A 26,415-nucleotide genomic window follows, 5' to 3' on the forward strand; every position below is an offset into this window, starting at 1 on the left:
CTGTAGTCAACCAATGGTGCTGTGGAACTCTAGCCCTATCCCTTTTTCCCTCTACCCTTCCAAGCCTCTATAACTACTATTCTAACTCCCTATGAGTAGTACTATTCTACTTGTATGAGATCAGCTTTTTAATCTATCAGATTATGAGTGAAACCATGTGGTATTTGTGTTTCTGCATCTGGCTTTTTTTACAGAAAATTTAGCCATGCCATTTTGAGGTACTTATTGGCAAAAATGACAACTTAATTATATTTGAAAATACCTATCCTGGTCCATTCCAATTTATTGATTTTTAAATAAAAATTTAAAATAGCTAGCACTCAATTGTTCTTAGACGTTTCAAGTATGTATTAATAATAATGTATTGTAAAATATTAAGAAATTCAGACAAATTAATAAGGTCAAGAGAACCAAGTTAAGCAGTCTACAGGGAACAAGTTCCTGATGACAAAGAGGAGAGGAGTTTAGGTGACGCATCAGTCATTAGGATAGTGAAGTATGTGTGTGGCAAATGAAGAAAATCAGTATTATTTTAAACAAAGTATCAATTATAATAATATTCCCAAGGCTTTTCTTACTGTTGACAAAGCATAATTCATCTCATTTAAGCATATACTCACTTCTACAAATACTATTTTTCCACATTTTTGAAATTTTCAGCAGTAATTATATCTTAGATAAAATGAGACTACAGATCTCATCATAACAGAAAAGAAAAAAATGAGAAATCCAAGTCATTTTCTTCAGCAAAAGACAAGTGGAAACAAATAATAATGCTAAAGAAGAAAGCTACTTTAGCACAGGCTACTCATTCTCTGTTGTAAGCATGATTGTAATTTACAGACTCTGACATCAGCTCACTTAATATGCAAAGATTATCATTTTGTCCAATTAGTATTGCTTTTACATCAAAGGCTGTTTCTGCACCTGCAAAGGGACAGCTGAATGTGGCTAAAAAGAACACTGTACAGTGATGACTTTATATTCCATTTTAAATTCCAGACTCTTAATGCTGAGTGCTTCCATACAATCTATCTTGCCACATTTCTCTGAAGAGTCTTTTAACAATGCATCTCCTCACCTAAAATTTTAGTGTTTCCAGGATTAATCCTGGTGTGTTTTCTCTTCTCTACTTATGCCTGGCCTTTTGTTATGCTATTTCATCTTTTGCCTTTAATATCCTCTATTTCTGATGATGTGCATATTTTCATATCCAATTCAAATGTCTCCTGACTACCAAATTATATACATGTGCTTTGCCTATTTCACATGGTGATCTGTATGTCTGTTAAATATTTCACATCCAACATGTCTGAACATGTCTTCCAAGACCCACTTTTATCATAATCATCCTTGTACTCTAAAATAAACATACCGTCCTTCCAGCTCACTCGATACAAAATCCTTTGTAGTTTCTATTACATCCTGTACCAGCAAATCTGTTAGCTGTCCTTTCAAAATATATCCATAAACTGTCCTGCATCACTGGCATTGCTGCCATCATGGTTGTAGCCAATATCTGTTTTTTACTAAAATTATCCCAAATCCTCACAACTGTTTGACATAGTTACGAATTTTATAACTGCATACCTCAGTCCTAAATCTACTCTTCATTACCTGTGCAAATAGTCTAGACTGTTCCGGCATTTCTCCTTCACAGTGAGCACGATGTAAAGCTTTGTCAATAGAGGATGTTGAAGGATCTTGTAGGAAGGAGACTTCCTTTCTTGATCCCCATACACTGTTTTCTTGCTTTTTCTTATTTCTATTTCACACTCTGACAGTGGTGTGGGGTGTGAGGAGGTCTAGTGATAGTCTTTCAGCTATGTGCCCGAATGCCTGGTGACCTCACAGTCATAGCCTGGGCCTGGTGACCACTTCATTGTTGCTCTTCTGACACGCACACTGCATGTTCCAGGCCTTACACTTGCAGATACCTAACCCTCTTTGCTTATTTCCCATCAACCTTGCTCCTTTGCATCTTAGGTTTTTTCCTGCTTGCTCAGTGACTGCAAAGCAGTCCTGGTGCTGACGACCCACATAACTTTTTGGCTGGCTAGTGAACTGCAACCACACCTTTTCCTATGTGGTTTCAATAGCATTTGAAAGAAGGGAGTTCCTCTTTCCAGTGTGCCCTTCCTTAGGTGTGCCCCTTAGCCTTACCCTTTAGTGTTTTCTTTACCTATGTTCACTTTCCTATCATTGATTCAGAGGTAATAATTCCTTATAGTAAATGTCCATGATTCAGATTGCTGTGTGCTTTCTGTCTCCTCATTGGACTCAGACTGATGCTGTCACTACTTCTGCTGATTATTTCCCACAGTCTTTGCACTACACAGCAGCCAGAGGGATTCAGTTAAAGTTCTGACTTCAGCTTAGGTCATTCCTCAGATAGAAGTCCTCCAACAAGATCTTATTTCTCTCAGAGTAAAAGCCAAAAAGGCACTTATTATTTGGTCACACACTAACCATGTGACATTATACTGTACTTTTGTTCCATCTGGTCTACCGGCTTCCTTGGCCTTCCTTGAAAACAACATATCAAGATGATGTCTTCTCAAGGCCATTGACTTTTCTATTTGCTTGTCTTTGAACCCCTTTTATCCAGATGTTCACATGTCTCAGTACACAGTAACTGCTATTTTATGCAGAGTTGGTTGTTCATATACAGTTGTTTCCTTTAGTTTTCTTCTCAATACCTCATCTGGGGGTCTTTTCTTGGACACTCTATATAAAATAGCAGTTACTACGTTCCCTCCATCCTACACCATCCCAGTACTCCTGATCACTCTAAACTGCTCTATTTTCTCCGTGGTACTTCGCCCTACATTGTTTTTAAATATAAATTATTATTCTTTTATTGACAGTCTTCAACTACAATGCAAGATAGAAATTTTGATTTCTCTCTTAATATGTTTTCAGGACCTAAACAATTTCTGGTACATAGTAGGTACCCAATACACATTTTTTGAATGAGTAAATTTATTTTGGAGATTATTATTTTTTGCACAATTTCAGAAGAATAGAGAGATAAGCCCTCATTTTTGCCCCTACTGTAATAGGATCTGACTCGTCTTTGACTAAAAACGAGTCAGATCCTAAGACAATATCCTACCACCATATGCTTCTCTCTGGCATCAAGCATGGTGGAGCTACTGATATTTTAAAACAATTTTCTGTTAAATTCAGTTGAAATTGGTATGAAATGATAGCCTTAGAAACTTATCCTTCACATAATTCTATTTTCAAATAGGCTGCTTCAGATACTGACCCTTTGTCTAATAGGTTTGCAATACCTCTTTTTATTTCCACTAAAGTGGTGGTTTGTGATGTATTTCTGTGAAAAAAAAATTAGGTAATGCTTATGCTTTAACAATCTCCTAAGTAATATTTACGTTACAGGAATAAACCAATGTTAAGTCCATGTGATTTATTGTCCATCTGCTCATGTTCATGAATTCTTATGTTCTGAACTTAACTCTTGGTAATTTGCTGTTGAGTTTATAAAACAAGTCATAATTTCTCTTTCCAAAGTAAAGACATGGAGAATTATGTTAGTAGCAGGAATGTGTGTGTGTGTGTATATATATATATACATGTACACACACACATACATACACACTCCTGCTAACATAATGCATATATACATAATACATATGTACATAATACCTATATATATGTATATTTTTAGCTATGTTTGTCTTCTTAAAAATAAACTATATGGCTTCTCCAGAGAGAATCGTTTTCTGCCATAAGATATGCAACACAGTAGAAATGAGTTTTTTCTTTCATTATTAAGAAATATTTCTAAGATGTCTGAATGACCTGATGCCAAAGATTATTGTTCCTACTGGTGACTCCATTTCAAACAGATTAAGATACGGGAAGGATGCTGCAGACAGAGATAACAGGACAAAGGGGGAGCAGTAGTTCTGGGTAATAGAATAACTAAAAAACAAGCTGAATGTTTCTTTAAGCAATAGTTGTTTTTTATCTTCCAGAATCAAATAATTTGGATAATTCCAGGCACCAAAGAAATAGTGGCTTGACTAATAATGCAGGGAAAAATCCTCCATTTGAGGGAATAAGCAATAGTCATTACCCTTGAGGGCAACTCTGGTTATTCTAGGTTATATGGGGTTTTGACACTGCAAGTAACAAGATAGACAATTTTTGAAAATATACCAATATAAAAATCTATTTGGTAGTGAGCTATATTCGAGCTAGAGCTGTTAGAAATGTTGTCTAGTCCTATGGTGGCAAAAAACAGATCATTCCAACATTCACCTTAAAATAAGATGCTTCTATGGCATATGCCAGTTGGGAAAACTTCAGGTAAACATAATCGGGAATGAAAAAAATTGGAATGGCATAGCTTTAATTGACTGGGGTTCTGAAAGTCAGACTCTACAAAAATGAGTCTTTTTTGGTTCCAAATTCATTTCATTTATATGGATAAATATATCATTTTTGTGACACATTCATCAGCAAATGATAACTGTATGCATTTTGATTATTAAATCTAACAAGTTCTGAATATACAGGGTAAAATGCAAAATTAATTTATAGCTATTCAGAAAGTTCAGAACCGATGCATGCTCGATGTTAACCAAAATTATAGAGAAGAAATTGTATAATTTGTAACTGAAGTAGTATACAATGCTTGGTGAAACTGAAGGGCATTCAATAGCAATTCAGGACAGGTTGATTGGCACTAAGAATTATTGCAAGTACATAATGATAACAAACTTCCTTGATGAAATAAGCAGATGATATAGAGTATCTAACAAGACAATAGTACATGTAATTGGATAATGTACTCTTTCCTGTTGTAGATTAGGTGACCAGGCACAAAAGTGTTACTATCATGTACATCAAAATCGAATTTCAGCTAAAAATTGTTAAGTGGGTTAATGCAGGATTAAAAATAAAGAGAAGCATGTATTCAAAACAGCTCTATAAAAGGGTTAGGGAAAATGTTATTATTATTGGTGAGTCATTCTGCCAAGTAAAGAATTTTAAAAATGGCCTTCTTTGAGAAACACTATTCTACTACTTCTGAAATTTACTAGTCCCTGCATTATTAGCATTTGAAGGAATCTATAGAACCCTGTATTTTATAATAAAATACTATTGATGTATTTATAATGGAAGATTGAAAAATGGTTTGGCCCAATTTATGTGTCCCTTCTCCCCATTCCTGCATTTATGCTCTTTCCATGTCCCATTCAGGGTTGTGGCCTATAGATTTTAGCTTGGCCACCTCACTTGCTTTGGACAATGGGAGAAACTGTGACAGTTCTAAGTCTAAGCTTTAAGAAGCCTCATGTATGTGTTTGTCCTCTTGCATGTCTGTTATAAACATGAGAAGATTTGCTCACGAGAGGTAAATTTTATAGAAAGTCATGTTACTAAAAGTAACAAATATTACTGAATTTCTTTTAACAGGTATTTTAAGAACCTGTCATTTATTCTTTAGTGTGAAGGGAAAAAGTTATTTTACTCTGCCCAACCTCTTTCAAAACGATTTTTGTCTTATATTCATCCCCTGGATAATGGCTGCCCCATGAATTGGGGCCCCTGATTGAACACACATGCAGCAGTGATACCGTCTAGCTAAGGCACAGACCTGTAGTCATAAGAAGAGCCACCCAGCTGGTCCAGCTGCTGCAACCCCAAACACAATTACCCAAGCACTCCTGGTCTATATCAGCAGAACTGTTCCAACAGACCCATGAGCTCATGAAAATAAGTAGTAATTATTTTAAAATGCTGAGTTTGGGGGAGATTGGTTACATAATTTTATTACAGAGACAGTTGATTGATATATATTTATCTGATACCATACATAAGTTTTAGTAAGGTGTCTATTATGATAACGCTAAGCACCAAACCAAGACCTCTCTTTTATCCCCATACACACACCAAATCTCAAAGACTTAGAAGAATAAGTTCTTTCTTTCCTCACTCAAGGGTCTTTGGGATAGCTAGTGGCTTTTCTTGAGACTATACATAAGCTTCAGACTACTTCAACCTGACTGGATGTCTGAGAACAGAACATGCTCTTTTTATGACAGATAGCAAAAGGATAAGAAGAATGCCAAACATGAAAGCAAGTTAATGCATCTTTCATATTTGCTCACATTCTATTGCAAAGCAATTCATGTGGCCATTCTCAAAGTGGAGAGAGTGGCAGGAGGTAGAGACTGTGGTAAGAGAGGAGAAGGAGGAAAGAAGTAAATATTTTCTGAACAATTATTATTTAACCTGTCACATCATACATTACTTGTATTAATCTCAGTATTCTGTGTTGAGGATAAAGGCCAATGAAGATAGATACGATATAAAACAGGATAAAATCTAAGACACTAGATGATAAGCATAAAAGGGTTACTGTAATCAACAATAATTATAAATTTAAAAATAAGAGAATATTTAGATTGTTTGTAACAAAAAACATAAAAGCTTTCAGTGAATGGATGCCTAATTTTCCATGATATAATTATTACTCATTGCATGCCTATATCCAAACATCTTAAGTACCTCATAAATATATACACATAGAGTTGTAGTCTCGGCAAGGCACCAAGATGTAACAGTCTGTTGTCTGAGATAACGTCTGGAGTTCTTCGTCTGACCTCCAAGAAGAATAAGGAGTGTGGACACAAAGGTGAGGTTAGAGGAAAGGTTTAATAAGTGAAAGAAAGCTCTCTGCCAGCAGAGAGAGGGACCTGAACAGAGTGCCTCCTATGAGGCTGGGGTCCATGGTTTTTATGAACTGGTAAGGGGAAGAAATAATATGCTTAGTTTCTGGGCTGTCTGTCTTGGAAAATGGTGTGACTCAGCTTGGCTCTGGGCCTTGACCCAGGACCAATCAGGAGCTGAAATAATGATTCGTAGATGCTGCTTAGCTTGGCCCAGGACCTTAGCCTCGGGCCAATCAGAGGCTGAAGTTATGAATCAGAGAAGCTGGACTTATAGTCCAAATAAAGAAAAGTAGAGTTCCCACCAGAACCCATGAGAGCCCACTGTGCCTATGCACACAAAAAGAGAAGAAACTTTTCCTGGGAATCTACCAACTCTACAAAGAACAAAGGCCAGGCCTTTGTTCCTTTATCTGAGTGAGCTGGAGGTTTGTGCAAGTTTTTATTCAAGCAGGCCAGAGGTTTTTCTATTTGTGCAGCTGTGGGAATGTCTCCAGGCACAATGCCCTGTGCTAGTTTTCCCTTATCTGAGTCTGCATCTTGAATTTTTTTCCAGGCTGCCTTTTATGCTATATAGAGGATGAGGTACTGACCCATGGGCTGGGGGCTCTTTGGGGACCCTTCTCTTGTTATCCACCTAAGGCATACTAACTAATTCCTTTCAATAGTATGTGCCCACAGTAATTAAAAATAAATAATAAATTTAAACATTAAATAAACACCAAAATATGTAAGGAACTCAAACAACTCAAGGGAAAAAGAAAACAGAAAAACAAACTAATAATCCAATTAAAACTGGGCAAAAAATTTGAATAGACATTTCTCAAAAGAAGACATACAAATAGCCAAAGGGAGAGAGATCCAAGATGGCCGATGACTAGCAGCTCAGGACTGTAGCTCCCAGTGAAAGTGCAGAGAATGAGAGGACGCCACACTTTCAGACAAATTTTTGTTGCTCACAGACCAGGAGATTCCCAGCGGAGGAGCCCCATGGGTCACCAGCGTGACTCTTGTGGCTGGCGTGGTGGTTCCCGGTGCAGAGTAAACAGGCCTGGCTTCCCTTTTGGTCGACATTTGGAGCTCCGAGAAGGCAGAGTCACCTATTCAGCTGATTGAAAAAGCGACTCAAGAAGGAAGCCAGACTGGAGATTCTGGGCATAAAAGCACCATGAATCTAAATGCCACTGTTTTAGCTGGCACAGTGGGTTGCTCAGATTCCGGTGCTGGGACTCAACAAGTTTGACGTCCACTCAGAGACCTAATTTGAAAGTCGGTAATTACAAAGATGACAGGTGGATAAATTTACAATGATGGGAAGAAACCAGCGTAAAAAGGCTGAGAATACTCAAAATCAGAATGCCTGTCCCTCTACAGGGGATCACAGCTCCTCATCAACAAGCGAACAAGGCCTGATGGAGAACGAGTGCGTTCCAGTAACAGAATTAGGCTTTAGAAGGTGGATAATAAGAAACTTCTGTGAGTTAAAAGAACATGTTCTAGACCAATGTAAAGAAACTAAGAACCTTGAAAAAAGGTTTGACAAAATCCTAACGAGAATAGACAATTTAGAGAGGAATATGAGTGAATTAATGGAACTGAAGAATACAATACAAGAACTCCGTGAAGTATGCACAGGTTTTAACATCGAATTGATCAAGCAGAAGAAAGGATATCAGAGGTTGAAGACCAACTTAATGAAATGAAACGAGAAGACAAGATTAGAGAAGAAAGAGTAAAAAGGAATGAGCAAAGTCTCCAAGAAATATGGGACTATGTAAAAAGACCTAATTTACATTTGATAGGTATACCTGAATGTCATGAAGAGAATGAATCCAAGCTGGAAAATATTCTTCCGGATATTATTCAGGAAAACTTTCCTAACTTAGGCAGGACAATACTCAACTCCAGGTAATACAGAGAACACCACAAAGATATTCCTCAAGTAAAGCAACCCCAAGAAACATAATCATTAGATTCACCAGAGTTGAAATAAAGGAGAAAATTCTAAGGGCAGCTAGAGAGAAAGGTCAGGTTACCCATAAAGGGAAGCCTATCAGACTCAAAGCAGATCTCTCAGCAGAAACCTTACAAACTAGAAGAGAGTGGGGGTCAATATTCAATATCCTCAAAGAAAAGAATCTGCAACCCAGAATCTCATATCCAGCCAAACTAAGCTTCATAAATGAAGGAAAAATAAAATTTTTTGCAAACACGCAAGCACTCAGAGATTTCATCACCACCAGGCTTGCTTTACTAGAGCTTCTGAAAGAAGCACTATACACAGAAAGGAACAACCAATATCAGTCATCCCAAAAACTTACCAAAAGGTACAGAGTATCTCCATAATGAAGAATCTATATCAACTAATGGGAAAAATAGCCAGCTAGCATTAAACGACAATATTAAACTCACAAATATCAACATTAATCCTAAATTTAAATGGATTAAATGCCCCAATCAAAGACACAGGCAAATTGAATAAAAAGTCAAAACCCATTGGTACGCTGTATCCAGATCCATCTCATAAGCAAGGACACACTAAGACTCAAAACAAAGGGTTGGTGGAAGACTTACCAATCAAATGGAGAGGAAAAAACAAAACAAAATAGGAGTTGTAACTTTCGTCCCTGACAAAATAGACTTCAGTAGTAACAAAGACTAAAAGAAACAAAGAAGGACATTACATAATGGTAAAAGGATCAATGCAACAATAGAAGTCAATGATCATAAATATATATGCACCCAATATAGGAACAACCAGATACATAAGATGAGTTCTTAATAACTTATAAAGAGACTTGGACTCCCGCACAATAATAGCTGGAGGCTTTGACACCACATTGTTAATAGTTGACAGATCAATGAGATAGAAAATTAACAGGGACATCTATGATTTGAACTCAGACCTGGAACAAGTAAACTCAGTGAATATTTATAGAATTCTTCACCCTAGGTCCACAGAACACACATTTTTCTCAGTATCACATTACACCTATTTTGAAAGTGATCATATAATTGGAAGTAAATCACTTCAGCATTTGCACACCATTTCACAGACTTAAATGAAATACTGGTTGGCTGTTTGTTATTTTCATCCCTTATTCCTTCCTGTCTTTGCTGTTAAACAGAATTATCAGCACAAAAGAGGTTTTTAATACCTATTTTTAGATTGCAATCCAGCCTGAGCAATAGAGCAAGACTCCTGTTCTCTCTCCCCGTTTCTCTTCAAAAAAAAAAAAAAAAAAAAGTAGCCAAAGGGTATATAGAAAAAAATGCCCACATAATTAATCATTGGAGAAATGCAAATAAAAACCACAATGAAATATTTTACCCCAGTTAAAATTGCTTCTATCAAAAAGACAGACAATAACAGATGCTGGCGAGGATGTGGAAAAAGGGGAAGGCTCATTTTTGATAAGAGTATAAATTAGTACAGTCACTTTGAAAAACTATATGAAGATTTCTCAAAAAAACTAAAAATATAACTACCTCATGATCCAGCAATTTCCTATTGGATATATATCCCAGAAATGGAAATCAAAATATTAAACAGCTATCTGCATGCCTATGTTTATTACAGCACTATGAACATAGCCAAAACATGAAATCAACCTATCAATTATCTATTGATATGACCATCTATAGACAAATGAGCACAGAAAATGTGGTCTGTGTACAAAATAGAATGGTATTCAGTCATTTGCAGCAACATGGATAGAATTGGAGGTAATTGTGTTAAGTAAAATAAACCAAGCACAGAAAGATTACATGTCTACTCATAGGTGAGAGCTTAAAATGTGAAGCTTATAAAAATATTAAGTAAATTGGAGGTTACTAGACACCACAAAAAGGAGAAGAAGGGATTGAAGATGGGTTGATTAATGGGCATAAACAGTTTGATAAAATAAATAATACTTAGTTTTATATCAGTATAGTTTCCAATAATCTAGTGTATGTTTTAAAATAGCTAGAAGAGAATAATTCAAATGTTTCTAGCATAAAGACAAATTTGTAAGGTGATACATATCCCAATTATACTAATTTAATCTTTACAAATTATATGAATGGGTTAAATTATTTCATGTACCTCCAAAATATGAACCTCCATTATCTATCAATAATAAATATTAAAGAAAAAAAATTCCATAAATTTTCTTCCACATTCAGAAGATTTTTTTTCTAATTATAGACCTAATGTTAAATATTATCATCCTGTTTTCTTGTCTCTACCCCTCTTTGTAACATCTCTTTAATGCTGAAACAAAACAATCTCACTCTGATTTTAGCATATATTATTCTGGAATCCTAAATGTATATGCCTACCAGACTTTGTTGGCTGAAGACACAGGAACTGTATTGCTCATCTTTGCACCCCCTAACCCCACCTACCAACATCTGGCTCACTCTCTGACCCCTTGTAAGTGCTCCGTGATTGCTGGTTGGAAACCACTTACATGTGAGGACTCCAAAGAATACAGAGAGTGCTTACCATGTCTTACAGATTCTCCTTCTTAAAGTTCAAGAAGCTACATTACTACGACTATTTCTGATAATAATTAAAGAGTGAAATTATCAATTTTAATCAAATGCCACATACTGTACCTGGATATAATTATTTTAAATATTTTTAGACTATATCATATGATAATAATTTAATGTAGTCATTTTTATAATTATCAACCGAACTAACTAAAATTATATATCATTGAAATGCAGTGAAAGACTTTTCTTTTCCACATTACATCTACCCTCATTCCTTAATAAGAATCCCTCCGTTTTGGGACTCTGTTTTGTCTTTGTCTTGTCCATCACTCCCACCTGCCTTTTCCTGAGGTTTTCTCTTTACCTACTCCACTATTTTACATATTAAAATTTTCTTTGTCTGTTCAAAGTTATTTTTGTATTTTGTGCCCAATATCATATTCTATTGCCAACTTCTGTCAAAGAGTATCCCTCAAAGTTCACCATTGTTATTTTAAGATTAAGTATGGCTCTACCCACCCAGATACATAAGGCAAGTTCTTAATGACTTACAAAGAGACTTAGACTCCCACACAATAATAGTGGAAGACTTTAACACCCATTGTCAAGATTAGACAGATCAACCAGACAGAAAATCAACAATGATATCCAGCACTTGAACTCAGACCTGTAACAAGCAAACCTAATAGACATTTACAGAACTCTCCACCCCAAAGCCACAGAATATACATTCTTCTCAGCACCACATCACACCTACTCTAAAATTGACCACATAATTGGAAGTAAATCGCTCCTCAGCAAATGCAAAAGAATAGAAATCATAACAAACATTTGCTCAGACCACAATGCAATCAAGTTAGAACTCAGAATTCAGAAACTAACTCAGAACTGCACAGCTTCATGGAAACTAAAAAACTGGCTCTTGAATGTTGACTGGATAAAAAATGAAATGAAGGCAGAAATAAAGATGTTCTTCGAAACCAATGAGAACGAAAACACAACATACCAGAATCTCTGGGACAGATTTAAAGCAGTCTCTAGAGGAAAATATATAGCAATAAGTGCCCACAAGAGAAGCAAGGAGAGATCTAAAATTGACACCCTATCATAAAATTGAAAGAGCTAGAGGAGCAAGATCAAAAAAACTCAAAACCTAGCAGAAAACAAGAAATAACTAAGATCAGAGCAGAACTGAAGGAGATAGAGACACAAAAAACCCTTCAAAAAATCAATAAATCCAGGAGCTGGTTCTTCAAAAAGGTCAACAAAATAGACAGACCACTAGCCAGATTAATAAAAAAGAAAAAAGAGAAGAATCAAATAGATGCAATAAAAAATGATAAAGGGGATATCACCACAGATTCCACAGAAATTCAAACCATCATCAGAGATTATTACAAGCAACTCTATGCACATAAACTAGTAAACCTGGAAGAAATGGATAAATTCCTGGACACTTGCCTCCTCCCAAGCCTAAACCAGGAAGAAGCCTAAACCCCTGAATAGACCAATAACAAGGTCTGAAGTTGAGGCAGCAATTAAGAGCCTACCACCCAAAAAAAGCCCAGGTCCAGATGGGTTCACAGCAGAATTCTACCAGACATACAAAGAGGAGCTGGTACCATTCCTTCTGAAACTATTCCAAATAATCCAAAAAGAGTGAGTCCTTCCCAAATCATTTTATGAGACCAACATCATCCTGATACCAAAACCCGGCAGAGACTCAACAAAAAGAAAAGAAAACTACAGGCCAATATCCATGATAAACATAGATGCAAAAATCTTCAATAAAATACTGGCAAGCCGATTGCAACAGCACATCAAAAAGCTTATCCACCATGATCAACTAGGATTCATCCTGGGGATGCCAGGCTGGTTCAACATACGCAAGTCTATAAATGTAATTCACCACATAAACAGAATCAAAGACAAACACCACGTGATTATCTCAATCGACACAGAGAAGGCCTTTGACAAAATTCAACAGCCCTTTACGCTAAAAACGCTCAATAAACTAGGTATTGACGGAACTATCTCAAAATAGTAAAACTATTTATGACAAACCCACAGCCAATATCATACTGAATGGGCAAAAACTGGAAGCATTCCCTTTGAAATCTGGCACTAGACAAGGATGCCCTCTCTCACCGCTCCTATTCAATATAGTACTGGAAGTTCTAGCCAGAGCAATCAGGCAAGAAAAAGAAATAAAGGGTATTCAAATAGGAAAGGAGGAAGTCAAATTGTCTCTATTTGCAGATGACATAATTGTATACCCTAGAAGACCCCATCGTCTCACCCCCAAATCTCCTGAAACTGATAAGCAACTTCAGCAAAATCTCAGGATACAAAATCAATGCGCAAAAATCACAGGCATTCCTATACATCAATAACAGACTTAAAGACAGCCAAATCAAGAACGAACTGCCATTAACAACTGCTACAAAGAGAATAAAATACCTAGGAATACAACTAAGAAGGAACGTAAAGGACCTCTTCAAGGAGAACTACAAGCCACTGCTCAACAAAATAAGAGAGGACACAAACAGATGGAGAAACATTCCATGCTCATGGTTAGGAAGAATCAATATCGTGAAAATGGCCATACTCCCCAATGTAAGTTACAAATTCAATGCTATCCCTATCAAGCTACCAATGACCTTCTTCACAGAACTCAAAAAAATCACCTTAAACTTCATATGGAACCAAAAGAGAGCCCACATAGCCAAGTCAATTCTAAGCAAAAAGAACAAAGCGGGAGGCATCACACTACCAGACTTCAAACTCTACTACAAGGCTACAGTAATCAAAACAGCATGGTACTGGTACCAAAACAGAGATATAGACCAATGGAACAGAACAGAGGCCTTGGAGGCAACACAACATATCTACAACCATCCGATCTTTGACAAACCTGACAAAAACAAGCAATGGGGAAAGGATTCCCTGTTTAATAAACGGTGTTGGGAAAACTGGCTAGCCATATGCAGAAAGCAGAAACTGGACCCCTTCCTGACACCTTACACTAAAATTAACTCCAGATGGATTAAAGACTTAAACATAAGACCTAACACCATAAAAACACTAGAAGAAAACCTAGGCAAAACCATTCAGGACATAGGCATAGGCAAGGACTTCATGACCAAAACACCAAAAGCATTGGCAACAAAAGCCAAAATAGACAAATGGGACCTGATCAAACTCCACAGCTTCTGCATGGCAAAAGAAACAGTCATTACAGTGAATTGGCAACCAACAGAATGGGAAAAAATTTTTGCAGTTTACCCATCTGACAAAGGGCTGATATCCAGAATTTACAAAGAACTAAAGCAGATTTACAAGAAAAAAACAAACAAGCCCATTCAAAAGTGGGCAAAGGATATGAACAGACACTTTACAAAAGAAGACATAAATGAGGCCAACAAACATATGAAAAAATGCTGGTCATCATCACTGGTCATTAGAGAAATGCAAATCAAAATTACATTGAGATACCATCTCACACCAGTTAGAATGGCAATCATTAAAAAATCTGGAGACAACAGATGCTGGAGAGGATGTGGAGAAATAGGAACACTTTTACACTGTTGGTGGGAGTGTAAATTAGTTCAACCATTGTGGGAAGACAGTGTGGCAATTCCTCAAGGACCTAGAAATAGAAATTCCATTTGACCCAGCAATCCCATTACTGGGTATATATCCAAAGGATTATAAATCGTTCTACTATAAGGACACATGCACACGAATGTTCATTGCAGCACTGTTTACAATAGCAAAGACCTGGAACCAACCCAAATGCCCATCGATGATAGACTGGACAGGGAAAATTTGGCACATATACACCATGGAATATTATGCATCCATCAAAAACGATGGGTTCATGTCCTTTGTAGGGACATGGATGAACCTGGAAACCATCATTCTCAGCAAACTGACACAAGGACAAAAAATCAAACACTGCATGTTCTCACTCATAGCCAGGTGTTGAACAATGAGAACACATGGACACAGGGAGGCAAGCACTACACACTGGGGTCTGTTGGGGGAAATAGGGGAAGGAGAGAGTGGGGTGGGGAGTGGGGGAGAGATATCATGGGGAGAAATGCCAGATATAGGTGAAGAGGAGGAAGGCAGCAAATCACACTATCACGTGTGTACCTATGCAACAATCTTCCATGTTCATATGTACCCCAAAACCTAAAATACAATAAATAAAAATAAAAATAAAAAAAGTATGGCTCTACCCACCATTTTAAATACTATGTGAGTACAGCGGGCTTTTTTATGTTGGGTTTCCTGAGTACCTCTGAAAAATAACAAAAATTCTAATTTTCTACTTGTTTCAACCTATGATTATAACTGAATCTCTCCTTCTGACTTCCTGACATAATGCTGCGGTTCTAAATTTTTTCATTCACAACTTCTTTGAAAATTAAGTATAGCATACTAATTGTTCTTACCTTCTTATTTAATTTTTCCCCACTTCTTATATCACTGTTTACTTTTGAATTTGTGTTTTGGTGCCACAAAGTTCTGATATCAAGTGTAAAAACGTATTTTCATCTTAATTATACCCAAGCATTTCTCTTTCTCCCTTATTTTTGTAGTTTTAAATATGACCATAGGTAAAACATATTAGATATTCTTTTTTTTTTTTTTTTTTTTTTTTTTTTGAGACGGAGTTTCGCTCTCCTTACCCAGGCTGGAGTGCAATGGCGCGATCTCGGCTCACCGCAACCTCCGCCTCCCGGGTTCAGGCAATTCTCCTGCCTCAGCTTCCTGAGTAGCTGGGATTACAGGCACGCGCCACCATGCCCAGCTAATTTTTTTGTATTAGTAGAGACGGGGTTTCACAATGTTGACCAGGATGGTCTCGATCTCTTGACCTCGTGATCCGCCCGCCTCGGCCTCCCAAAGTGCTGGGATTACAGGCTTGAGCCACCGCGCCCGGCTTAGATATTCTTAAAAAAACTAAAATGTAAATTGCCTTCTTAAATGTTATCCCTTCTTCTTATATGACATGTAGGCATTATTTATTTGTCAATTCCTCATGAGGCTTTAAATTAACCAAAAGATTGCATAATTTTTCCTGTAGTCTTACTACACTTTCACATGTTTTAGTCTGCTATAAAGAAATACCTGCACCTGGAAAATAAATAAAACAGAAACTGATTTTGAAAAATAAGCAATGGAGAAAGGACTCCCTGTTAAATACATGGTGCTGAGATAACTGGCTAGCTATATGCAGAAGAATGAAACTGGATCTGTACCCATCACCATACAAAAACTAACCCAAGATAGAATAAAGGCTTAAATGTAAGATCTCAAACTATAAAAAATCCTGGAAGAAAACATAGGATATATCCTTCTGCACATCAGCCTTAGCAAAGAACTTATGACTAAGTCCTCAAAAGCAACTGCAACAAAAAACAAAAATTGACAAGTGGGATTTAACTGAACTAAAGAGCCTCTGCGCTGCAAAAGAAACTAGCAACAGTAAACACACACCCTACAGCCTGGAAGAAAAGATTTGTAAACTATGCAACCCTCAAAGTCTAATATGCAAAATCTATCAGGAACTTCAACAATTCAAAGAACAAAAAACAAACAGCCTCACTAAAAAGTAGGCAAAGGACATGAATAAACGCTTCAGAAAATAAAACATACAGGTAACCAACAAATACGGAAAAAATGTTTAACATCCCTCTTAATCAGAGAAATGCAAATCAAAACAACACTGAGATGCCATCTCACACCAGTCATAATGGCTATTACTAAAAGTCACAAAACAACAGTTGCCGGCGAGGCTTTGGAGAAAAGGGAACGCTTATACTCTGTTGGCAGGAATGTAAATTAGTTCAGCCACCATGGAGAGCTGTTTGGAGATTTCTCAAAGAATTAAAAATAGAATTACTATTCAACCCAGAAATTTTGTTACTTGGTATAGATCCATAGGAAAATAAATAAATCATTCTACCAAAAAGATACATGCATTTATGTGTCCATTGCAGCACTATTCACAAGAGCAAAGGCATGGAATCAACCCAGGTGCCCATCAATGATGGACTGGATAAAGAAAATGTGGTAGATATGCACCACAGACTACTACACAGCCTTAACAAGGAGTGAAATTATGTCTTTTGCAGAAACGTAAATGCAGCTAGAAACCATTATTCTAAATGAATTAATGCAGGAACAGAAAACCAAATAATGTTCTCACTGGTAAGAGGGTGCTAAACATTGGGTATGCATGGACATTAAGATGAGAACAGTAGACACTGGAAACGACAGGATAGGTGACATGGTTTGGATTTGTGCCCCCATTCAAATCTCATTGTCAATTGTAATCCCCAATGTTGGAAGAAAGCCTGGTGGCAGATGAGTGAATCATGTGAAATTTCCTTCTTGCTATGCTCGTGATAGTGAGTTTTCACCAGATTGGTCACCTCCCCTTCTCTCTCTTCCTCCTGCTCCATCATGTAAGACTTGACTGCTTCCCTTTTGCCTTCTGCCATGATTAAAAGTTTCCTGAGGCCTCCCCTGCCATGCTTCCTATACAGACTATGGAACTATAAGCCAATTAAACCTCTTTTCTTTATAACTTACCCAGTTTCAGGTAGTTCTTTATAGCAGTGCCTAAACAGACTAATACATGGGGGAGGCACAGAGTGGGTCAAGGGTTGAAAAACTACCTATTAGGTTTTATGCTTGCTACCTGGGTGGCAGGTTCCATCATATCTCAAACTTCAGCTTCACACAATATACTCATGTAACAAACCTTCTGAATCTAAAATAAAAATAAACATACTTTTTTTTCTGATAAAAAAAAGAAAGAAATTTATTCCTCACAGTTCTGGAGGGTGGAAGTCTAAGACTGAGGCACCAGCCACTTTGGTGTAGTCTGGTGAGAAGAAAACCTGGTCTTTTTTTTTCAAGGTGATCTTCACTGCACCCCGTCCCTACCTCCCATTGCATCTCTTGGGGGATAAATGCTGGGTCTTCACATGCAGGTAGAAACAGAAAGCCTTAATAGCTCCTTTGATTCCTTTCAAAAGGGTGCTAATCCCATTTATGTGGTTTAATCACCTTATAAAAACCCCCATCTTAAAAAACCTCACCTTACTATTACAATATTGGGGCTCAGGTTCCAACATTTGAAATTTGCTGGTACATACATATTCAAACCATTGCAGACCATTCTTCTGAGCAGACACTCTCCCTGGTAAAAATAATATTCTCTACATAAAACAATGGAATTCTAGTCTTCCTCATCTTCTCCTTTCTCAGGAAAATTTGGCATCAATATCAATATTCTGCTCCTCTCACCTACTTAAAATCTTTTTCTCTCACTCAGATTTTTCTCTTCCTTCATCATTTATAAAATGTGAACATTTCTCCCAGTTAGTTTCTTGCCCTCTTTTCATCTATTTTCCTTATGCCTTTGAAAAATTTGTCTGCTCCCATCAACATATACATGCTTGATTAATAATTTTAAAAATCATATACATTTTTCTGTCTCTAGTGTCACATCTCTAATATCTTGTATACTGGTTGTCTCAAACTTTTTTGGCACCAGGAACTAGTTTATGGAAGACAATTTTTCCACGGATGGGTTTGGAAGGTTGGCCTCATCGTGATTCAAACACATTACATTTATCATTAGATTCTCATAAGGAGTGTGTGGCCTAGATCCCTTGCATGTGCAGTTCCCAGTAGGGTTTGTGGCCTCCTGCTGTGTGGCCCAATTTCTAACAAGCCATGGACTGGTATCAATCCACTGCCAGGGGGTTGAACACCTTTGCTGTAGACTACTTCTGCAACATGTACTGTCCTGTTTTACCTCAAAGTCTTTCCATGCATACTCCTAGTGTTCCCGCAGATTAAGCTGTACCACTGAATTTGCCCATTTCAGCTAAAAGCTTCAGGTATAATAGCTGATGTTTATTCAGCCCGTCTTGTGTTGGACAGTCTAATCATCCTTCCTTTACATAATCTTTAATATGCGGCTCCTGTGAGGAGCTGTGGACTTTCCCTTATCTTAAGCCTGTCTAAATTTTCTACAAAAATATACTCAGTTCAGATACATGTTTTACCTTAAATATTTATGAAAGTGTTTCACTCTATTTCATAATAAATATTTTCTTATCCTCCAAACCTTTGTCAAAGTGTCGCAGAATATAATTCTAGAAGTTCTTCTCTTCTCTAACTATATTTCCTCCATGAGTAATCTCATAGGTTATAAGCATTCACAAATTTATATTTACCCCATCAATCTCTCACCTCAAATCTAGCCACTTATATCCAAATTTTCAATATCGTTACCCATTAATATATATTTTCTTTTTTTTTTATTGCATTTTAGGTTTTGGGGTACATGTGAAGAACATGCAAGATTGTTGCATAGGTACACACATGGCAGCATGATTTGCTGCCTTCCTCCCCTTCACCTATATCTGGCATTTCTCCCCATGATATCTCTCCCCAACTCCCCACTCCCCGCTGACCCTCCCCTATTTCCCCCCAACAGACCCCAGTGTGTAGTGCTCCTCTCCCTGTGTCCATGTGTTCTCATTGTTCAACACCCGCCTATGAGTGAGAACATGTGGTGTTTGATTTTCTGTTCTTGTGTATATACATTAATATATATTTTCTTAACGAACTGAAATTTAACGTGTTCAAAACTGAACTCCTGGTTCATATATCCCTTAACTGTGCCAAAATCCTGTGTCACCAAGAGTCATTTTTCTCAAGAAATGACAATTTCACTTCTCAGCTGTTTAGACCATTAAAAAAATCCTGATTCCTCTTATATCCCCAAACTAATCCTGTGAACTGAATTTCAAAGTAGATACAGCGCTCCTCATTTCTTACCACTTCACCTACTGCCACACTTTCAATGATTTCTTTATTATTGGAGTTATTTGTATCCTAACCAGGTTTCTTGTTTCCACCCTTGCTCACCTACAAGCTATTTCCCACTCATCAGTCAGAATGACCCTCCTAAAACTGCCTTTTTTGCTCAAATCAGTGCAAGGGAGGTCCTGAAAATGTTCCACAGGGTCCTACCCATATTGAATTCCAGCTCTCCCTCACTGCCCACATCTGCTATTACCCTTTGTCTTGTGGAGGAAACATTTGCTGCATCAGTGGTGCTTAAACAGAAGTGGGTGAGGGGAGAAAGAGGAGATGGTAATTTTGAACTTTTCTTTCTCAGGGATGTTTAGCAACTTCTGGAGACATCTTTGGTTTCCATAACTGAGGGTATATGTGGAGGCTTGCTGCTGCAATCTAGGGGGAAGAGGCCAGAGATGTTGCTAAGCATCCTATCATTCAGTGGTCCCCAACATTTTTGGCACCAGGGACCAGTTTTGTGGAACACAATTTTTCTGGGGACGGGGTTGGGGGTAGTTTTGGGATTAAACTCTTCCACCTCATATCTTCAGGCCTTAGTCAGAATCTAATGCTGCTGCTAATCTGACAGGAGGTGAAGCTCAGGCGGTAATACTGGCTCACCTGCCATTCACCTCCTACTGTGTAGCCCAGTTCCAAACAGGTCATGGACTAGTACCAGCCAGTGACCCAGGGATTGGGGACCCCTGCTATAATGCCTAAGACAAACCCCACAACGTTCATCTGGATCAAAATGTCAATATGCAGATGCTGAGAAACACTCTGTTACAGCTACAATGATGCCTTTGCAATTCCCATATTAAAAAATATTAAGAGCATAATAAGAATGCCATGTTCCCTGGTATTTTCACTAAATACTGCATTTCTCTAGAATATTATTTCATTGGTAGATGTATGCTCTCATTTATTCAGGTCTCTCTCAAATACTGCCTCAAAAATCCCTTCTCTGACCATCCTCAAGTTCTCTTTATCATGAAGCCTACTTTCTTTTCTTTATTACATGGTTAAATACCTAATATATTAGATATTATTTGTATATTTGGTCGTTGTCTGTTTCTGTTTGCTACAACATAAGCTCCATTACAGCAAGGTTTGGTCAATACTATATATTATTTATCCCTAGAACCTTGAACAGTATCTGAAACATGTCAGTAATTGATAAGGTAAATGAATGAATAAATGTTTTATCCAACTGTTGTTCATCCCATTCTGTTAATTTCCCTGTATCTACAATAATTTCAAACTCCCAAGTTTTAAAGATTTTTTTTCTTCCTTCTTTCTCTTATAGTACTTACTGCTTTAACCTGTTAATTGGAATTTGAAAATGATGGTACTTCTATTTTTGCATAAAATTGTCAGAGTTGTGTTACTAACTTTAACTACTTAGCAGGAAATGACTACCATAAACCACTTATCCTATGTGGTTTAATAGTTCACTGCTTCATAAAATATTAGTAAAATTTATCTAAATTATCAAATTCAGCTTCTATATTAGATATTATTTTCCTGGTTGAATAATCGTAATTTTTATGGCAGCATATACTTTGTAAATAAGACTATAACAATCTTTTCTAAAAAATCACAAGCTGTGACAATCTTGAACTATAAATAATAAATTCAAATTATCAAAAATATCCTTGGTATTAAGAAAAATTGGCTCAGGCTCATCTCTAGAAAGTAAGTTAAATTATATGGGCCATAAAAAAATGTACTCTCTCTTCATATATATTTTGTTTTTATCTATATGACTCAGGAATCTAGAATTCCATATAAATTCTTTCATGTAATAAATGCTATCATTAACAAAATGGACTGAGATTAAATGTGCAGATTACTCATGACCTTGAGATGAAGAATAATTCTCTAATTCTGGAATGTGTGTGTCCTACTAGAAAAAATGGTGCATTTTGAGTCCTGGGTCTCCTTAAAATGGAAATATTTTATTTTGTGATGAGTTGGGTAGTAATGACAGAGATCTTTTTCCTTTTTTTTTTTTTAAGAGATTTTTAGAGATGGGGACTTACTGTGTTGCCCAGGCTGGTCTCAAACTCCTGGGCTCCAGCAATCCTCCCACCTTGGCCTGGCAAAATGCTAGAATTACAGGCTCGAGTCATCCTGGCTGGCCAATGATCTTTTTTCTTTCATATCCTGCTTACTTTGTGTGTGCATGTATGTATGTATGTATGTATGTATGTATGTGTGTGTGTGTGTGTGTGTGTGTGTGTATTTAAATACATGTACAGTTGGTCCTTGTACAACGTGAGGGATAGGAATGCCAACCCCTGTGCAGTTGAAAATCTGAGTATGACTTTTGACTCAACCAAAATTTTACTAATAGCCTCCTGTTGACTGGCAGCCTTTCAGATACAGAAACATTTCATTAATACATATTTTGTGTGTTATATGTACTACAACCTGCATTATTATAATAAAGTAAGCTCAAGATACAAAAAGTTAAGAAAATCATAAGAAAAGGAAAATATATTTACTATTTCATAAATGGAAGTGGATTATCATAAAGGTATTCATCCTTGTTTTCGTCACACTTAGTGGGGTGAGGAGGAGGAGGAAGAGGGATGTTGTTCTTATTGTCCCTGGGGTTGCAAAAGTGGAAGAAAATCCATGTATAATTGAAACCACAATTTCAAACCTGCATGATTCAAGGGTCAATTAGATACTTACATACACACAAACACATACGCACGTAATATTACAGATAGATGTATATGTTATCGGCTATTATTTTCTTGCTTTGTCACTTTTATGCTCTTAATAATATACTTTGTAGAGCAGAACATTCTAATGTTGATAAAGTGCAATTCACCATTTGTCTTTACTTTGTGATATGTGTGTGTGTGTGTGTTGGCACACCCTATTAAGATATCTTTGCCTAACCAATGACCATAAGAATTTTCTACTATTTCTTCTTCTAACTCTTATCATTTTAGCTTTTAGCTTTCAATATGTGATCCATTTGTAGGTGAGTTTATACAATAGTGAGATTAAAGCATTAATATTCACTTTTTCCCCATTTTTGGATATCCAGAGGTTACCGCTTAAAATTTCTTGCAAACTTGATGAAACATCAATTGACCATATATGTGTATATCTAACTGTTTATTCTTTGTAATGTTCATTTGATCCACACATTTAATCTCATACCACACTATACACTCTGTGGGTAACTTTATGTTTATAGTAAACCTTGAAATCAGTTAGCATAAACCCCGTAATTATGTTGATCAAATTCTTTCAGCTCTGGTCATGAGAGTAGTTTCAGATTTCCTCTTGTGCAATCTGAACATGCTCTTATCCTTTTCTGACCTCTTTGTTACTTTATTCCTAATATCACAGAACTCCTATGTCCATCTTATATATTCCTCCCCCAGCTATGAAATCAACAACCACCTTAAGGAACTCTAGTTCCTTCTGCCGAAGAATTGTGTATAAAAGCCAGAATCAAGGTACTACATTGTAATTATTGCTACTGGACTGTCATAGGTTTTAGGCTTTCTCAGCAGACAGACAGAAAGAGCAACAGAATATGTGTAGACACAAAAACATATATGTATGTAATACACATGCACACAAAGTTTAGTCTGTATCTATCTGTTTATATAGTTTAAAAACCTTGAATTCATACTAATTTTAATTCTAATTCAACACCACAGAATTATTCTTACTTTTTACAGTCTTTATGTGTTACTTCTTTCTTCTATAGAGAGAAACCCGATTATCATTTTCTACATTTACTTATCTGTTTAACCCAGTGAACACATACAGTAGAACTGCTAACCAGTACCCTGCATGGAAAAAAATAAGAAAACTAACTAGCTAGTTAGTTGCTTCCTTAGAGTTTTCTATATATATAATAGCTATACTTACATAGATTTTTTTTTTCTATCTAATCTTTACATGTTTTTCCATGCTTTATTGACCTATCTAGTATTTCTAAACGATGTTTCATAAGAGTGATGGGAGATGACATCTTTTTTTCTCTTTCTTATTTTCAATCTTAGAAGAAAACAGTATAGTCTAACACCAGTAAGTATGTTAGCATGGTAGTAGTTTTATCTGTCTGACTGATGCCCATCTTGAAGTTAAAGAAGATCCCTTTTGCTGACTGTTCTTATTATGAATGACTGCTAAATTTTGTCAAATACTTTATCTGTGAAGAGAATCATGTATTTTCTGCTCTAGTCTGTTATGTGATAAACTACACTTATAATCAAATATTTAATAAGTTTCTCATTCCTAAAAATAAGTAACACTTGATAAGGATATGTTATCCTTTTTACTCTATTGCTGGTTCAATATGTTAATTTTTTCCTTAGAATTTTTGTGTTGCTATTCATAAATGATTATACTAGTCTGTAATATTATTTTTTGCAGTGTCTTTGTTTTGTTTTGGTAATAGAATCATGCTGGACCCCAGAAAATGAGTTGGGAAGTGAATTTGGTAGAATTCGACCTTGAAAGTATCTGTGGCTGGAATTTTTTGAGTACTTTTAAAAATATAAAATCAATATTTTAGTAGCTATAAAATTATGTTTTATTTATTTGTACTTGAGTGCGTTTTTGCAGTTTGTGTCTTTCAGGAAACTAGTCCATTGTATCTAAAATTTCAAATTTGTGGGCATGAAGAGTTTTCTTTTTCTGTATTCTCTTATTAACTTGTAAATGCCAGTGGAATAAGTGATGTGTCCTCTTTAATTCCAGACACTGCAATTTATTTTATTTCTATTTCATGCTTAGTGAGCTAGCCTGGAACTTTATCAATTATATTTATGTTTTAAAATACATGCTTTTGATTTCATTGATTTTAATGGCTATTCTTTCAATTTTATTGATTTTTACACTGAATATTTTCTTCCTTCTACTTTCTTGAGGTTTATTTCATGCTTGTTTCTCCAGTTGCTTAAGATGAAGTACAGATTGCTAATTTTTTAATTTTCTCTTCTATTGTAAGCCAATATGTACTTTTTTTTTCTATAAAGTATTGCTTTAACTGCACACTACAATTTAGGCATGGCATGTTTTTATTTTCATTCAGTTAAAATTATTTTCAGCTTTCTCTTCTAGCTTACTCTTTAACCCATTTGTTATGTTACAGAAAGGAGTTAATATAGCAGGATTTATAGTAGTATTCTTTAAAGAACCTATTTGTAAGGTAAGACTTGGCTGATGTTTGAGCACTTGGATTTTGGAAGACCCCACTATATCCTAATTGATAATGGTGGCTCATTGTGCCTATTTATTTGTTAAATAAAAGCAACGTAGATTATGCTAAATATTTACTTTGAGAGTCCGGGATTTGTGGACATTGTAGACAGAATACCCTTATGTGATTGACCTTTCAATAAAAACCTTGGCTCTGAATTTCTAATGGCGTTTCTGGTAAAAAAACATTTTAAACAATTTAACTCTATGGAATTAAATATATTCTGTCTGACTTACTTTTTTAATGTCAGAGGGATATAGGACCTGTTGCTTTTTGACCTTAAAAAAGTATTAACGCTACCATTCTGTGATATGACTAGAATAGTCAACCTTACCTCCACTTACCCCTCATTTTTATATAATTTTATTAAACATGTATTTTAAACATTTCAAGACACTAAAATTATTGTTTTGTGTAGTTAACATTTATTCACTTATATTTACCTATCTCCTTACTTTTGTTGAATTTCTATTACTTTTTGCATTCTCAGGTACAAAGTAGGAATTTTAGGAAAAAAAGGAAGGATAGAAGGAAGATGGGGAATGAGTAATGGAAGAAACAAAAGGAAAAAGGCATATTCTTCTAATTTTTACTCAATATAACTCAAATTTTACCAAAAATTATACAAGTGGAATTTTAAGCAAAATAAGTATTGGTGGTAAAATTTTATAAATATTTACCTTTGAGATTAGTGATTCTGAAGTTAACCACATCATCAATGGTTTGGGCTTACTGTAAATATTTATTGAAATAAGTCATTCCTACAATTGAGTTAAACATATGGAAAAATTATCTAAAAACACATAGCTATAATTCTATACCTAGAAAACCCTAAAAACTGCCAAAATTCTCCTGGAACTGGCAAATGACTTCAGTAAAGTTCAAGATACAGAATCAATGTAAAAAAATTGGTAGCAGTTCTATATACCAATAACATTCAAACTGAGAGCTGAATCAAGAATGCAGTCCCATTTACAGGGACCACACACACACACAAAAGCACCTAGCAATACATCTAGCCAATGAGGTGAAAGAGCTCATTAAAGAGAACTACAAAGCTCTCCTGAAAGAATCATAGATGACACAAACAAATAGAAA

This window comes from Aotus nancymaae, unplaced genomic scaffold (genome assembly GCF_030222135.1).
Source record: "Aotus nancymaae isolate 86718 unplaced genomic scaffold, 86718_ANA_hifiasm-v0.15.2.pri h1tg000011l, whole genome shotgun sequence".
In the NCBI taxonomy this organism is placed as follows: Eukaryota; Metazoa; Chordata; class Mammalia; order Primates; family Aotidae; genus Aotus; species Aotus nancymaae.